The 16,991-nt window shown below is 37.5% G+C and overlaps 1 protein-coding gene across 3 annotated transcripts in view; it reads right to left on the bottom strand.

Moving 5' to 3' along the window:
• The window catches only part of LOC139954456 (synapsin-3-like), a 288,306-nt gene that overhangs the window by 240,666 nt on the left and 30,649 nt on the right, over positions 1–16,991 (bottom strand). The window contains exon 1 of one of the 3 annotated variants that reach the window (XM_071954258.1): positions 12,772–12,911. The exons of 1 other annotated variant lie outside the window; for it this stretch is intronic. The gene's annotated coding sequence lies outside the window, so the exon portion shown is untranslated. Of the gene's footprint in view, positions 1–12,771; positions 12,912–16,991 lie in introns of those variants that run through there. One more of the 3 variants, XM_071954261.1, reaches the window with a different exon arrangement.

Genomic DNA, 16,991 nt, shown 5'->3' with positions numbered 1-16,991 from the left:
AAACAACTAACATTTCTGGGTCGCTGTAGTCCAAACACAAAAGGGAAATAGCTGGTCTTTTCTATCTTTTCATTCTTTACTTTACTGAGCTTCAGCATTTTGTTCCCCCTTTTGGGTTAAGAATTTCTGATCCTTTAAACAAATTGTTTGCGTAATTGCATACTCTATTATTACAAAGTTGGTATTTTTTTTTTGTATTTTTGGGCTGTGTTGTATGCATTGATGTAATTTTGATCTGGACCCACTTTCACAAAGCAAAGAATCAGCACTTACAGAAGCTGGGAATTTTGTGCTCACGTTAAGCACATTCATAGGTAGCAGGGAATTTTGTTCTTGACAGTGTTCGCACTCCACGTTACTGGGCATTCTTGTTCAATCATCAGACAGATAGCGCAGATATTCTGCGCTTGCAAAGTAAGCATTTGAATACACAATCTGAAAGACGTTTCCGACAGTCATGTTTCTCAAAGTCAAACATTTGGAGGATAAAAACTGCTATCTTTTTCTATGACCACTATACTTCGGAGTAAAATGTTTCTCAAATTGCTTTTGAAAACTGCTGTACTTGTAACCACGTGAGTTGTTATCGCCATTAATTTTAGAAGTGAACAAACGTACACCTTCCCTTTAAACTCCTCTACGCCAATGAGGTGAAGGCTTAACGAATATGTGAGCCGTTGAATCGCCTGCGCAATCAATCCAATTCATTTACCACCAGTTATAAAATCATAGACTGTTTCCACTTTACTTGCCGTCAGCAGAACTGAAGACGGGAAGTCAGGCCTACTGGCCTAGAATATCAATCATACTTTGCTCAAAAAAACTCTTCATTTGCAATACCATCAAGCCATTTAAATGCTTGTGTGTAGGTGTTCCTCAGCAAACAGGCGATGAAAAGATACGTTCCTTATACCTTGCGGATAAGCTTACAGTTCTTTCAAATGTCTCTTTTGTCTGCCCTTTTTACTTAAATCATCATAATTCATGTTTTTATAGAATGATGTTAAATGTGCAATGGGGATAAATATCATTTATGTTGGTTTTATCCTCAGACACTGTTGTGTATTAGCACTGTATAGTACTTTCCCAAGTTCTTTGAAAACAAAACCACAGGCACATTACTTAAGTGGGATTCGAACCCACAACCTATGCAATTCTAGAGCAGTGTCTTACCAACTAGACTACCGAGATTGCCCGGAAGCTAGAGGCAGTTTGAATCCTATAAATTTTAGCAGCGGGTACCACAACGATTTAAAAGATGTTAAATTCAAATGACAAATATAATTCATTTTTGGGTAAAAACCAAAATGAATATAATTCATCTTTGTTTTTTCCCCTAAAACTATACAACTTTACCATAATAAAAAACTTTTAAACACATTGAACACAAATAAACATGAGTTAGAGGCAAAGAAAAAAAAGAGGTTTATTAAAACCAAAGCCACGTTAAATTTGAACAGTTTTTCGTCTTGGCAAGTCTCTCTTGGTCTGGTATAATTTCATGTTTCTTTGGTTGTTGTATTATTTATTTATTAATGTGGATGGGGTCAACCCCTCAGCCTCCTAACTAAAGAGTCCCCATCTACCCATGAATAAAATGCTACCATTGCAGTATCTTGTAAAACCTTACAAGGTGTTACATTAATTGGCCTTAAAAAACCCCAATAACAAACAGAAACTGTCTTAAAATATTTCAGTGTATTAAATTGCTTTGAGTACATTGTTGGTAGATACGTGCGCTGTATATAAGACCATCGGCGACAAAGAACATTATTAGTGTCTTACCCATACACCAATGTGTTAGAATCGCCAGCGTATAACCAGTTTTGTTATTCTTGGACTATGCATGGAGGAAGCCTTCCTTCATGGGCTATGTGACTAAATAACCCCACAAGAACTAGAACAAACGCCCCGCTTCTCTGACGTACTTGATCTGGATTTTAGTTCATACCCCAATAAACGGATCTGGCATCTTATCAGAGTCAAGATATAAATCTACTTAAGGACTTTAGGACTAAAGGAATTTTAGCAATAGACTTTTCTGTTGAGATAAACTGGCGCAGAAGAATTCAGGGCATTGTGTCGGAGACGTTCATGGCCGAGCAAGAAATATCTTATCAGAGTCTAGATATAAATCTCAAGGGATGCGCTTCATGGCAAACTAAGAGACTCAGTTTCATCATGTGAATTTTCTGACGAGATAAATTGGTTCGGAAGAATTCAGCACATCGTGTCAGAGCATTTCATGGCTGAACAAGAAATATCTTGGCATCTTATCAGAGTCTAGATATAAATCTAAAGAGATGAGCTTCACGTCAAACTAAAAGACTCAATTTCATCGTTCAAATTTGTTTACAAGATAATTTGACACAGAAGAATTCAGGGCATTGTGTGGGAGACGTTCATGGCTAAGCGAGAAATGTCCGGGCATCTTATCATAGTCTAGATATAAATCTAAAGGAATGAGCTTTATGGCAAATTGAAAGACGCATTTTCAGTGAATGGCTTTTCATACTTTCCCAACAGGATAAATTGGCGCAGAAGAAATCAGGGCACTGTGTGTCTGAGCATTTCATGGCTGAGCAAGAAATGTCTTGGCATCTTATCAGAGTCTAGATATAAATCTTAAAGGCACTGGACACCTTTGGTATTTGTCAAAAACCTATATTCTCACTCTGTGTAATCTGCAACAATTTGGACTCAATTGGTCATCAAAGTCACAAGAGAATAATGAAAGAAAAAACATTCTTGTTGCACAAAATGTTGTACTTTCAGCTGCCAAATAAAAGGCTTTAGGCCTGAAGTGTTTTAATGTTTGAGAATGGAATTACCTCTTTCTCACAAACTACTCTACTATATAGAGGGAGCAATTTCTCACAATGTTTTATACTACCAACAGCTCTCCATTGCTCAGTTTGAAGTTTTTATGTGAATAATAACTTTGGGTATACTTGCCAATAGTGTCCAGTGCCTTTAAGGGATGATATGAGCCTCATGGCAAACTTAAACAATAAATTTCAGCGTTCATCTTTTCCGACAAGATAAATTGGGGCAGAAGAATTCAGCGCATTGTGTCGGAGCATTTAATGGCTGAGCAAGAAATGCTGGCTTTTGTTGGAGTTAAAGGCAACGATTCGACGGCTTCAAGTGTAAAGCTCTAGATCTGTCCATCCTCATATTCACGTAACATTTGAGGATGATGCAGCATGGCAGTCCTATTTCTTAGGCCTTGCTGCACAGTCACCTGACTAATGGGTGTATACGTCTCCATCGGCAAATGCCCTCTTTAATAGCCTTTAGCATTCATGTCCGACCCAAAGGAAACGGGGGTCCTCTTGATAAATTCACACTGAGATAGTTTCTTACAATGATCGAGACCGTTCAGCAGCAGCCCTCTCTTATTTACAGTTTTATCTTCCAATCCCAGACACCATCCAACAACCTGTCAACATTACTTCTATCATTTAATAAGGGGACACGGTGCCTTCGGATTTGGACACTTTGGGGCCATCAAAAGCATTTATTGTGAAACAAAATGACGAGTCCATTTGTTTACAAGCTAACAAGAAAGCCACAAAATTTCAAAGGATATTTCTGCAAATCATCAGTCTACTTTTAAAAGCTCTTTCCAACCACACTAATTTCATAACAAACCTTTTCATAAAGACCCTACACAGCCCAGAACACATCACCCAAGAATGCTCATCTAACATTCCATCATTTTGGGAGTCAATTCCTTTGTGCACAATTTTGACTTTCAAAATGGCCGACAAGTTATGCTGCGTGTTGTGCAAGGATTCAGCAGCCCGTAGCGCCCAATCCGAAGGGAGTGTTGACCCTTTAAAATGTGCCACCCACCTGATCCTCCCCAGGTGCATAACAAATACATGACCAAAAGTAAACTTCTCCAGCTTTTCTCGAAGCTTTTCAGCAAGGCACTTCATGGGGCACTTTAATCGTGTTACTTACGGCTTTTAACACACACAAGCCTCAAGGGAAAGGCATTATTTTATAGATCAACATCCCCTTGATGTTGAAACTGAAGGAACATGACCGAACACTGAAAGGTTTTGTTTACCTCGTTGCAAATAGTTACATGTATTCATGTTACAGATTGAACAGCTAAAAGAAACTTACAAATTAGAATTAACTTCTTCTTTTTTTCTATCATTTTTTGTGTAGGCGGCTTGATCAGCTTTATGGGACGTGCGCAAAAATTACTTTTATAATGATGCCGATAAATTTTTTTCTTCAACAATCTCATGTAGAATCAGAGTAGTTTTCAAGGCCATTATAATCCGTAAAAGTCTGTAATGACAAATGACAATGTAGTTGAGATAATTTCAAAAATGCTTCAGACCTGATGAACAGAGATAATAAGGTCAGGCGCTTCAAGGGACCTATATGCAAGTCTTGAAATAACCCATAGCACCCACAGCAATTGCCTTGGTGCCCTTTTCAAAGTTCAAATATTTAAATTTTCCTCATAGAAGTGGCCTTTACCACAGGTAATTGCTGTGCCGCTTCAAGAACAAAATTCAAGGCCTGGACTTGGCTTGAAACGGAACATAATAAATTCACATCACGATTATCAATCATTAACACAATATGAGTAATTTCTGACAGAATGATTTTTAATTTAATGGCTATAGATTGCACAGTGCAGTGCATTTACACTGGGCCTAGTATTTGACACTTCAAAAAAGGAGAAAATCTTCTCGAGTACAAGGGCCGATCTACATAGTGCCTACACAAGTTTGACTGGCCTTTTTAAAAAGCTATATTTCACTAATGAAAAGAAATAACTGAACATCGAAATTTGTTTTTTGTTAAAAAAAAAATACAGGCGCTTAATCCGGAGGTCGTTGGTTCGAATCCCACTCTAGTCAATTCTTTGTTCAACCCCAAAACCATTTCAAAATTTTTTTTACCCAGTCAGTTTCCCTTGTGGTTTATATTGATATAAAAAAAAATACAGATAATATTTATAATTAACATACGAAAAAGAAGAAAACAAAATACCAAACTGGCCAAGCTGGCAATATTTTCATCATTCCTGACGAAACTAAAAAAATATCTGGTTCATTTGAGGCATCGTATAGATTATTATAAAGACATTCAACATTCAAAAATACAAAATCCTTTTTCTTTTCTTTTTTCCCCCCTTTTTTGAGATAGATTATTCTGAATAAATGTCCCCTGAAGCATTCCTGAATCCATTTTGTGTCCATACCATTTTTTTTTTTTTTTTTTCCCAGCGGGAACCCTGTGCTCGTTTTTATTAAAGCTTCTTCAGCACAAGAAGAATCTAAGCACAAAATACTGATGCTTACCAAAAAAGAGTTTCCAGCCAAAATATCATGTCACATGTACAATTTGTGACTGGCATTCGCTCATTTCTCTCATTCGCTCATTTTTTTGCCCAAGCAGCTCTATTAAAATGGGCCCTGGTTTCTTCACCTGTTCTTCCCACCAACACTCTCTGCAAAATCTCACATTCACCCATGTCTATCAGGACATAGCAATCACAGAACTGTACTTTACACACAGAGAGACCGTCCTGATCTGACAACAAGCACACGATCCCCATAATGACAGCATGACATTGTGTGATGTGGCGAGATGTAAAACGAACCTCGCCCAAACATTATACAACAAGGCGTTTCTGGCTAAGATTTCTAGCCCCGTGAACAAAAGGCGGTTTGGATTGCACCCCGCAACCTGCCCTGATTTCTGATGCATACATTCGCGCGCTGAATCAGAGTCGTGACTGTTCACTCATAACGGACTTAAAGGCACTGGACACTATTGATAACTTAATTGGTAACGAGCAATGGAGAGCTGTTCATAGTATAAAACATTGTAAGAAACAGCTCCCACTGAAGTAACAAAGTGTTTGAGTAAGAGCTAATTTCTCACTCAAATAATAAAACAGTTTCAGCTGAAGCATTTTATTATGCATCTGAAAGCACACTAAGTAATGCAACAAGGGTGTTTTTTCTTCCATTATTCTCTCGCAACTTCGATGACCAATGCGCCCAAATTTTCACAGGTTTGTTATTTTATGCATATGTTGGGACACACCAAGTGAGAAGACTGGTCTTTGACAGCTACCAAATGTGTCCAGGGGTCGATATACAAATTGCATGGATAGTCCTAAGTTAGGACGAGTAACTGGTCCTAACTCAAGATAAGACTAGTACTAACTCTTTGTGAAATCCACCCCTGTGCCTTTAAATACCACAATTCAGGTCCTCATTTTCACGTTGGATGGTTTAGTATTAATCACAATCTCCAATGATCCTAATAGGAGTGCCGACCATCTGCGATAGTTTTAGTGGCGACCACTAAGCTACAGACAGAGATATCTCAAACCGAAGAGCCAAAGGTCTTGCTTTTATTCTCTAAGCGTGTATAGCTATGGGCAAGTACACGCCCCGACCAAATTGAAATTTCTCTTTCATGGAGGCAATGTGTCAATAACGGATAATGTTTCACTTTGTCAGCTCGGCCTTATCAATTCGTTATTCATATTAACCTCATCAGAGACACTTGTACTTGGGTTCTCCCAATGTTTTTTTTTTAAACCTGTGGGGCATTCTGGACACAATTTTGTAGGAAATTTGACCTGAGCATGCACTGAATGGAAATGAGGCCCCTTGGAATGTTTTCTACTTGAGGTTTATCTTTGGTTTTAAAACCCCTACTGTGTATTTCTGTGACACTCAAAATGCTCATAGTTAAATGGTTATGAGAATTAAGAATTGTACCCAACTGGGTTCAAGCAATCATGAAAAATATCCAATTGTCAAACAGTCAGCCGTGATTGCCAATTAGGGTTTTGTTTCCAAGGTTAAAAAAAAAAAAATTATTCTGTAGATTTAAAACAAAAAAATATGAAATTGTACATCTATTGTAGAACCAATTGCTAAGGGGGTACTTTGTATTTTCAAGATCAATTTGATATTGTAAATAAATTATAAACATTTTTTAATTCAAAATCAAAACAAAGTCTTTATTTGAGTTGTTTTCCTGCTTTTGACGTGAGGATATTTGCTCAGTCCATAAGAGCCTGGTGATTATCAGCAGATTTATCACCATTAGCGTAGATCAAAATCACAAATCAACAGAATCATGGGAGAAGAAGAGTACCGACTCAAACCCCGCCCAAACTACACACATTCTGTTGATAAATAAAGAGTTCAACAATCCTTGAAATTGGAGAAACGCTCCAAAGTCAGCAGCTCAATTAACTGGATTGATAGTTTTCCAATTTAATCAAACTGACATCGGTGAAAATTGAAACAGCCTCCATTCTCCTTGTAACAATGGACCAAATACACCGTGACAAATTTGAGCCACAAATTAGCCTTTGTCAAACTAGGACTGACCGTCAACAATGGCTGACCTACATTGATGTTAACCTCGATGCTGTGAACAGAGCCCTACATTTTAGATGTGGTAGAAGTGTTGTGTTGTCAATAAGCTAGAAAAACACTGAATTTTGATAGAATGCTTCTTTTCTTGATTGATAAAAAGGAAGGTATACATTTGGTTATCACTCGTGTAGTTATTGCCAATAAAAACATTGTTTAGATGCCGACAGCAGCTTTTGATATATAAATATTAATAATAATAATAATAATTTGGGGGGCTAATCATCCTTACTCGCAGCTAAGAGGTGAATTGCGAAGGACGTGGCTTTCTTGCATGGACACAATTTTATTCGCTCTGGATTTTGAGCGACATCTCAAAACAATGACAACCTTTTGAAATGAGATGAATGTGAGTTTAATTGTGTAGCCTACATTTACATTTATTTAATATTAGGATTGAAGGTATACATGTATCTTAAGTTCAGATCCAAATATTATAAACCACAAGGGAAACTGACTGGGTGAATTTTAAATGATTTGGGGTCGAACAAAGAAAATTTACTAGACTTGGACTCGAACCAAAAACCTCCGGATTAACGCACCAACACTTTACCAACTGAGCTTTCTAGCCCTATGTTGGCAGTCTCCATGTTAATTGTCAATATCTATGTCCGGGGTGCCTAACAGTGGTAATTGTACTTCAGCAAAAGAAGACTATGTCAGCATGTTAACAAATCATCAAACAATAGGAACACACGTGCCTCAAATTATTTTCCTTTCCATCATCAAATCAATACTATTAAAATATCATTATGTTCCTCCAACAATACAAATTTCCATAGTAATAATTCACTTCCACACCTACTGTGTCTACTTGAGACTTCTATTTCTCAGCAGCAAAAAAAACAACATATTAAAGACCTGGACACTATTGGTAATTGTCAAAATCCAGTCTTCTCAATTGGTGTATTGCAACATATGCATAAAATAACAAACCTCTGAAAATTTAAGCTCGATTAGTCTTCGGAGTTGCGAGATAATAGTGAAAGAAAAAAACCCAGTGTATCACACGAAATTGTGTGCTTACAGATGCTTGATTTGAGGACCTCAAATTCTAAATCTAAGGTCTCAAAATAAAATTCGCGGTAAATTACTTCTTTCCCGAAAACTACGTCACTTCAGAGGGAGCCGTTTCTCACAATGTTTTTTACTATCAACCTCTCCCCATTACTCGTCACCAAGTATAGTTTTGTGCTAATAGTTATTTTGATCAATCGTGTCCACTGCCTTTAAGTGCCTGAACCATCTAATAATATCAGAAGTACAGTAACCCAAGTAGGTTTAATTGAAAATGGATACGGCTCTCAAACGATAATTGTGTTATTACAGAAGCAGAATTTTAATTTCAAATTTCTTGTAATTCATTAGGCACATCCTGGCTACCTCATACCTGAAGTACCTGTGTACTTTAAAATGTCTGCACATTCTAAATGACTGTATATGAATCCACAATTAAAGGTGCATGTATAATACATCATTGGTGTTTGGATGGGGGAGCTAACAGTCTTAGTGGCTATTAGGAAAGAATATGTTAAAGTGAAGTCACACCGGTGTACATGTACATGAAAAGTATGACTGGCTATTTGTGGCCGAGCGGTCAAGCGGTCATCTGCACAGGACTCAAGCTCTGGTGTTTCTGATCAGCAGAATTGGTAATTACTCCAAATAATTTTTAGCATTGAAACTTACTTGGTACGAGCAATGAAGAGCTGTTGATAGTATAAAACATTGTAAGAAACCGCTCCCTCTAAACAAGTGTAGGTTATTTTTTTAGAAAAAAGAGGTATTTCTCATTCAAAATATTAAAAACTTCAGGCCTGAAGCCTTTAATTAGACATCTTAAAGCACACAAATTTTGTGCAACAAGGGTGCATTTTTCTTTCATTATTCTCTTGCAACTTTGACGACCGATTGCATCAAAATGTTCACAAATTTGTTATTTTATGCATTGAGATACACCAAGTGAGAACACTGCAAGTGAGAAAAAAAAAAAAAAAAATCAGGGAGCTCTCAGAAGTGCCCGTTGTGCACAAACCCTCTAATGAACAGAATTAGTGGCTATCACCAGACCCTTTAAAACACATCCAGCCAGACTGCACTCAGGTCTCTGGCTACATATTGAAGTGTGCCGGTATTGAGCTGTTTATACAGACCCCAGTGCCATGTACCCAAGAAGCAATATGATGTTATTATTGTTACACGCTGAAGGCACTGAATTATATCCACACAGCCCTCTTGATTATCCCAGCGGAAAGGAGGGAGGGCAAAGGGGAAGATGGAAGAACAAGAAAAAAAAATAGTCTTGTGCATCACGCCTTGATTCAATTGATTTTTCATACACGATCTCTCTTCTGTGATGTTTTCTCGCTCCCCGACAACAATTATTATGATTATTAGAATAATTCTTGAACTGAATACTTGTGTTTGTCAGATTTTGTCTGTTAGTCTTTCTTTTGTAACATGATGAATAATGATCAAGCATAATAGATATTAAAGGGGAAACACCAATGTTATTATTTTTTTTAAATGAAAAGCAAACAAAAAGTTTATTCTCCATATTTGTCCAAAGGATTACCGATGCAATTTGGCAAATTGGAACAAGAGCTGAGAAATATGAAGACATTTTTTTCTCATATGAAAATTGCCCCAGTCCACCTTTTTTCAAATGAGATCTATAAAATCATCCAAGAAAACCCCAAAAATTATTACTTTGCCCCTCCCCCCTCCCCCGCCTTCCTCCAATAACACAGGGAGACAAAAACAAAACTCTACCCAACCTCTGGTATTTATTAAAAATGGAAATCGTTCTCAATCAGCAGTTTTAAATTACATTGGCGCTTATTCTCTTGAGTTTTAATTCTCCTTCCCTTTTTGTTGTAGCTACAATCCCCCCACACGTCCTGACTTGAGTGGTTGTTAATGGCCTTGTGATGGGAAACCCTCATAAAAAAAACTAATTAATTAAACAAGACAACTGGTACTTATGTATATGGAGCCCCATGAGTGCCATACCATTTCACCAGGAAACAAGATAATTGATCTCACCGGGTCGACCTACTTTTATGGAAAAAGGTAACTGGTCCTAATTTCATCTCGCTGAGTAATTTCAAAATAATAAACAATAATTAAAAAAATAGTGGCTTCTTAATTAGCGCGCATATCCGTCACTCATTAGTGACACTCAAGGCGCTTCAACATACAGTTTTCTTCCTGCAAGGTATGTGGGAATACCTTTGAATTATAAGACGTACTACTTTTTACATCGTAGCATCATTAATTGTTTACAAGGTGCTGTGGCCCAATATGCAGCCAATCAAACCAGGAACACTGTGGCGAACCCCTTCTCTTTTTGGTAAGTGCACTGGGTTCCTTTACATGCATTACACAACACACAGGACCAACAGCTTTACGCCCCATCCGAAGGACGAAGCATTTTTATCAAATAACAAACCACAGGGCAGTCAGGTTGGCTCAGTGGTTTCTATCCCTGCCTTTCACCTTTGAGGACCCCAGTTTGACACCTGGACCGGAGCCTTGCATATGGATTTGGCTTTTCAGCCGCACGTGGCTTTTCCCTTTTCCCAAATGGTGTGCTGTTTTAATAATTAGCTGGTCAATTTTGTATAGATATTTTTTGTTATCTGTTTAGGCTGTCTGTTTTTTTCTTCCTCTCGTTTGGTGCTATTTTAATTTGTACAGCGCCTTGAGAACCAGTCATGTATGTAAGGCGCTTTATAAACATAATTTATTATTATTATAGTTATTAAACATAACATCATAAAACAAATTGACTTGCCGGACCAGAACGAGTCAATAAATATCAGACGAAACATTTTGAGCAGTCATTTTAGTTTTCCTATTTTGCAGAAACTAGCCTTGACCTTGCCTGGAAACACTTTAGAGTAATAGAGCCAATCAAAATCAATATCCTTTGAGTGATACTCTAGCTGATTATTAGAGTCAAAAACCCACATCAGTACAAAAGAGGCATTCCACGTTTGATTCGGTTTTTTGGGGTCTTCTTCTTTTTGCTGTTGCTGTATTTTATAGAGGAGCAGAGACTATCTGCTAAATTGAAAGAGAATAAGAGAAAGTCCTGAGATGTTTTAAAATCTAAAGTTAACTAAACCAATAAACTAAATTTGGTCAGCACCAAATCTGAATAACATAAATAAAATAAAAAATAAAAAAATCATTCATAGCCTCATGTTTTGAGCATGGTCTTTGAGACAGAATCTTCTAATGTCATTAGCAAGTTGTTGCATGAAGCAGTTTACTTAATATATACTTTTTAATTAGCTAAAACAGTGCTAACACACATCGGTGTATTTGGGTAAAAACCAAAACGTTCTTCATCTCTGATGCAAATTTAACATCTACTAAATGGTTTGCAGTACCCGCTGCTAAAACATAGTATTAGAACTGCTTCTAGCCTCCGGGCAATCTCGGTGGTCTAGTTGGTTTTACCATAGAGCAAGGACCAATGACACTGCTGTAGAATTGCAAAGGTCGTGGGTTCAAATCCAACCCGAGTAAAATGCCCGTTTGTTTTTTCACAGAACTTGGGTACTGAGTATACAGTGCTAACGCACACCAGTGTATTGTATGAAAACAAAAATGAATAATTATAGCTAAAACATAAACAAAAAAGCTGCAGACCGGTAATGTACTGTTAAATTTTTAATTTGTATGTTTTATCTCCAAATATTTGTCTAAACGCCACGCATGTCAAATATTTTTGGAGCACCTAACACACATTTCCATTGGTTGACGCACTTTTGCTCACAAGCACAGTAGTCCAACAGTCAAAACAACAAAATCAACTTGAATACAGTTGTTTCTCAACCTTTACAGTTGAACTTCGATGCCGGAATATCATCAAAGACCTTATCAATAATTAATCCAGCATATAATATAAAATCCCAACCATCTGAATACAGCCAAGTTAACTCTGAATGTAGAGAGAAATCAAGACACATTTACTAGCATCTTTGATCCAATGAAAAATGAACATTTTATCAAGTACAAGGGCTGACCAACACATGTACATACACATGGTGTAAACTGTAACAGATTTTTCAGGCCGTATAAATAACAAAAATTTGATTTTTCCAAAGGCAAAAAATAATATTGAAAAACAGACTTAATATCATGCCTGTATTTGATAATCTGGGACACTCTGATAAACTCGCTACAGACCACAGGAAAGCTCACCCACCCCCCAAAAATATTAGCACACAATCAAAGAGAGCCGTTAACACTTTCACTCGATTGTCTCTATACCCAATCCCAAACAGGGACTATAGCTTGACACAAAACCACAAGAACTCCTTACCATGCATGGCATTCCTCCGACTGAATTAACAATGTCCAGGTTCACAGATACAAATCCACTAGATCCCGCCAAATGGCCGATGTTCTTAACTGATATATAATCCTTTTTAGTAGCCCCTGTGCATAAAGCTGAGATAAAAAATATCAACTGTGCACGCTCTGAGCGAACGATGTACACTGACACACGATACACACCACAATGATGTGAAGTAATTCACTGCGTATGCTGCTTAAGTCCGCCGTCCGACCGTCATCACACCGCCGACCATGTGTAGTAGACTAGGAGTAGAGAATCGTACATCATATAGTGTAATTAGAGAATCAATATTATCCAGCAGTGGTTTGTACACTGTCTTGTTTTCCTCTTTCCGCTTTTTTGACTCGCTCGCCTCCTCCGCCGTTGGAGAGGTCTAATACTTGGGCTTAGTCATCGGCTAATGTACTACTATTAAGTTGAATACATGAACGAACCGATACCAAGGGTAGATTGTATCCATAAACCTTGGTCGGTTTAACCCTGATGGGTTGGGAGTATAGAGAATCTAATTATTTGACAGGTATAAAGCCGGCATGTCGTCTATGGGAAGACTGTGCTAAATGCTTGGAGCTCTTTTTTGCTCTCTTACAATCTCACAATGAGATCAAGGGGTTTTCTGGAAGCAGCTATCTTCACCTTAAAATTCTCAGTCAAAATTTTAACAGGAAAGGTACGGTCATACTTCGTAATGTGGTTTTACGTATTTTTTATGTGCTCTTTTGATATACTTTAATGTAAACTTTACAACACAGGAAAAGGAATTTCATGTACTTTTTATCCTGACTCATAAAATATTTTTTTGAATACTTCAGTATTGTGAGTTTGTTATCAAATTATATAATAAACTATACATGAAGGAAGAATTCCTTTTAAGAAAGAATTGCTTCTTCCAAGATTTAAGTATGCAATCAAGCAGGCCTTGAATTTCATCTTTAAGAGGGCAAGGCCATTTTCATTTTTGCAAATGGCACTTCAACTTGAAAATCTTAAAGTCGATGGGAAACCTTTGAAGGGGGCACTTGAGGGACATTATTTCCCTCATTTAAAAAAAACTACAGCACCCCAGCTAGATTATTTAAAGGGAAGCTTCCTACCACCATTATCTTCAAACCATTAAGTTAAATGTAAATCTGTGGACATTATGTTTTGTGTTAATATTAAAAGCATGGTTATAAAATGTTGCAATGTTTGACAAAAATATTTTACAAGGAAACTTGGACAGTAAAAACTGTTCTTCCTTTAAAGGGTGGCTGCAGTGTTTTTTTTTTTTTTTAATTTAAACAATTAAACATGACTTTTTAAACCTGAAATATTTTTTTGCGCAAGTATTTTAAAAATGGTTTTCAAGAGATTAGGGGAACCAACCCGCCCCTAAAAGGGAGACTTCATGTGACGTCATGTCGGGAACCCGAGCCGTCGGGTCCCCTGGCTGTGTGCATATAGAGACAAGTGCATTGTGTGGCCTGGTACCTAGGCGCGTGTAGTTAGGAACCAGACTCTTTTTGCCGACGATATGTTTGAATTCCCGACGTGACGTCGATGGTAGGGGGCGGTAACAATCCACAAAAGGGGGGGGGGCATGACTTATTCGCTAATTACGCAAGTGAGATATGTCAGGGAAAAAACAAAACACATTTTATTGATGTTCAATACATATATCAGAAATAAATGACAGCAAAATTAACTATTTTATTTTAATTCACTGCAGCATCCCTTTAAACACGAGGTAAAATTTTACAACCATGCTACAATTTAGCAATTTAGGGACTCTTGCTAATTTACTCTTGTGTGAAAGGGGATTAAAAGTCCATACATGAGACCCAGCTCAGTGCATGAGAAGCTTTTCACCCACGCATTGATTTGTCAAATGTAGGGAGCAAACATCAGACAAGAGGAAAGCAAACAATGCGAATGGTTGTTTAGTTTCATGACTACACCCGATTGTGTTAAACGCAGCACATGATTCTGGGAGCAAACATTACTGTCACCGAAGACAAAATAAGGAAAAAATGGTGGACATGATTTGATTAGAAGACTGTAACTGATGAATCAAACTGTAAAACATGTTTCTTGAGATGGAACATTCATGAGGACAAGGATGAAATACTGGATTGCTACATTTAAAAGCAAATAAGCTTGGGCGATATCGATTAATTTTATTCACGATATATCGCCAACAATATATCGCGATATTCGATATAATCGCGATTAATGAAATTTGACATCATCAGTCTTCAAACTCCGAGTGAAAGTTGTAGAAGAGACAGTCATAGCTTAAGAGAGGTGTTCTAATGACCTATTCTTCTGCTTTTACTCCAAACCTATGGGGTGCAAGATGTCTCAGCTAGCAAATACATCGCGATATTTAATCGATATTGCGATATATCGCGATTATCGCGATTATTGCGATATATCGCGATATATCGCGATATATCGCTATTTCGATTAAAACCAAATCCATCCAATATCGAAATCGTTTCCAAATTAATATCCCGATATTCGATAATATCGTGATATCGCCCAAGCTTAAAAGCAAAGGCAATCTAGAACGTTTTGAGAGGAATATCAATTTAGCTCCTCTGACGAGTTCTTTCCGCCTTTAAGGAACTCGTTGCCTTGGATCGATCGAGTTGGTCTTTGAAAAGAGTTTATAACCGTTTGTTAAAAAATGCATGTGGTTACAAAGATGTTTTAAAAGTAGAATACAATGACCCACACAAATTTGCCTCGAAATTGCATGTTTTTTCTTTTATATGCAAACTTACGCGGCCAGCCATTTATGGGAGTCAAAAATTTGTGAACTTGCATAAAAAAATATATAAAAACTATAACTTTTGATTTTGGAACCGTTTGATTGTTTTAATCCTATATTTAACAAAAGTGGTTGCGATTTTGAGTTACTTCTGAAATTTTTCACGCAGGAGGATCTTCAATTGGAATACACAATCTGAGAAACGATACCGTCAGTAAAGCTTCTCAGATTCAATTTTTGGGGGAATAAAAAGTGATACCTTTTTCCATAACTGCTGTACTTCAAAGCGAATAGATATGAGTAGGATACCATTCACAAATTAAATAGGTGGCATGATATTTTTTGGATGGTAACCTTGTTCTGGCAAGGGTAATTTTGTTTTGCTTGTTGTGTTTCTAAATGCAGTGCTTTAAAATTGGAGCCAGGGCAATGGCAGCAATGCAGGCCTGATATTTCATGGAGGCAACGAGGGCGATTGCCTCATTGCCCCCTGGTCATTGCTTTGGTGCCCTTGAAATGCTCCAGTAGAAGTTCACAATTACTGCCTTGGTGCCCTTCCCCCTACAAAAACGAAGCATGCACGCCTGCAAATGTTTCCTCACAGGGTGCCCTTTACCATGGAGATAATGCCTTGATGGCCTTGCCCTTTCAGAAAACAAAGCATAAAAGCCTACAATGCCTTCCCACATATCACTCCATCCCCCCCAATAAATCCTGACACTAACCATCACACTAATTCCTGCGACTAGACTAAAAATACACCCCTGTTCCCTGATGAACATTAACGGCTTGTCTCATCGCTTTAATTGAGCCAACCGGCCCGCGATGCAAGGCATAGAGTCGGGAGGGGGGGGGGTGGCGACTGAATCACCGGAGCTCCATCTTGCCAAAGGGGTGGTAGAGTATCAGATCAGACAACGTGAGGTAAGATTAGATGAATGGAAATTCATTCAAGGAGCACTGGCTTTACTGAATAGGGTTGGACATTCCAGTGATGAACTCTCTCTACATATTACCGGTCTGGGGGGAATGAATTAAATTTGTGTATGGCTAACACCGGATGAGATAAATAAATTTTCATATTAACTGTTTTATGCTCCAAAGAAGAGTCAATGGCCTGACAATTCAAGATGTGAGGCCATAAACTATTTTTTGCATTTATACCATTGGTCCTTTTTGGTTGGTAAGTTGTTTGCAATAGCTAATTCTATTTTCTCTGTAACAGATGTTAAATTTACATCGGGGGATAAAGAATATTAGTTTTGGTTATATACCCTTACAACGACGTGACGTGTGTGTACTCAGTACTGTGAAAAAGAATTCACAGGAGAGGGAAGCACAGGAATAGTAAAGTGAAATGTTCACATTTAAAATGAGTACTTAATAAAATAAATTAATTATAAATATTCTTACTGTTGAGCTTTTGTATGGC

This window comes from Asterias amurensis, chromosome 2 (assembly GCF_032118995.1).
Source record: "Asterias amurensis chromosome 2, ASM3211899v1".
NCBI classification, from domain to species: Eukaryota; Metazoa; Echinodermata; class Asteroidea; order Forcipulatida; family Asteriidae; genus Asterias; species Asterias amurensis.
The sequence above is the reverse complement of the archived record's forward strand: the minus strand, read 5'-3'. Positions and strand labels throughout refer to the sequence as shown.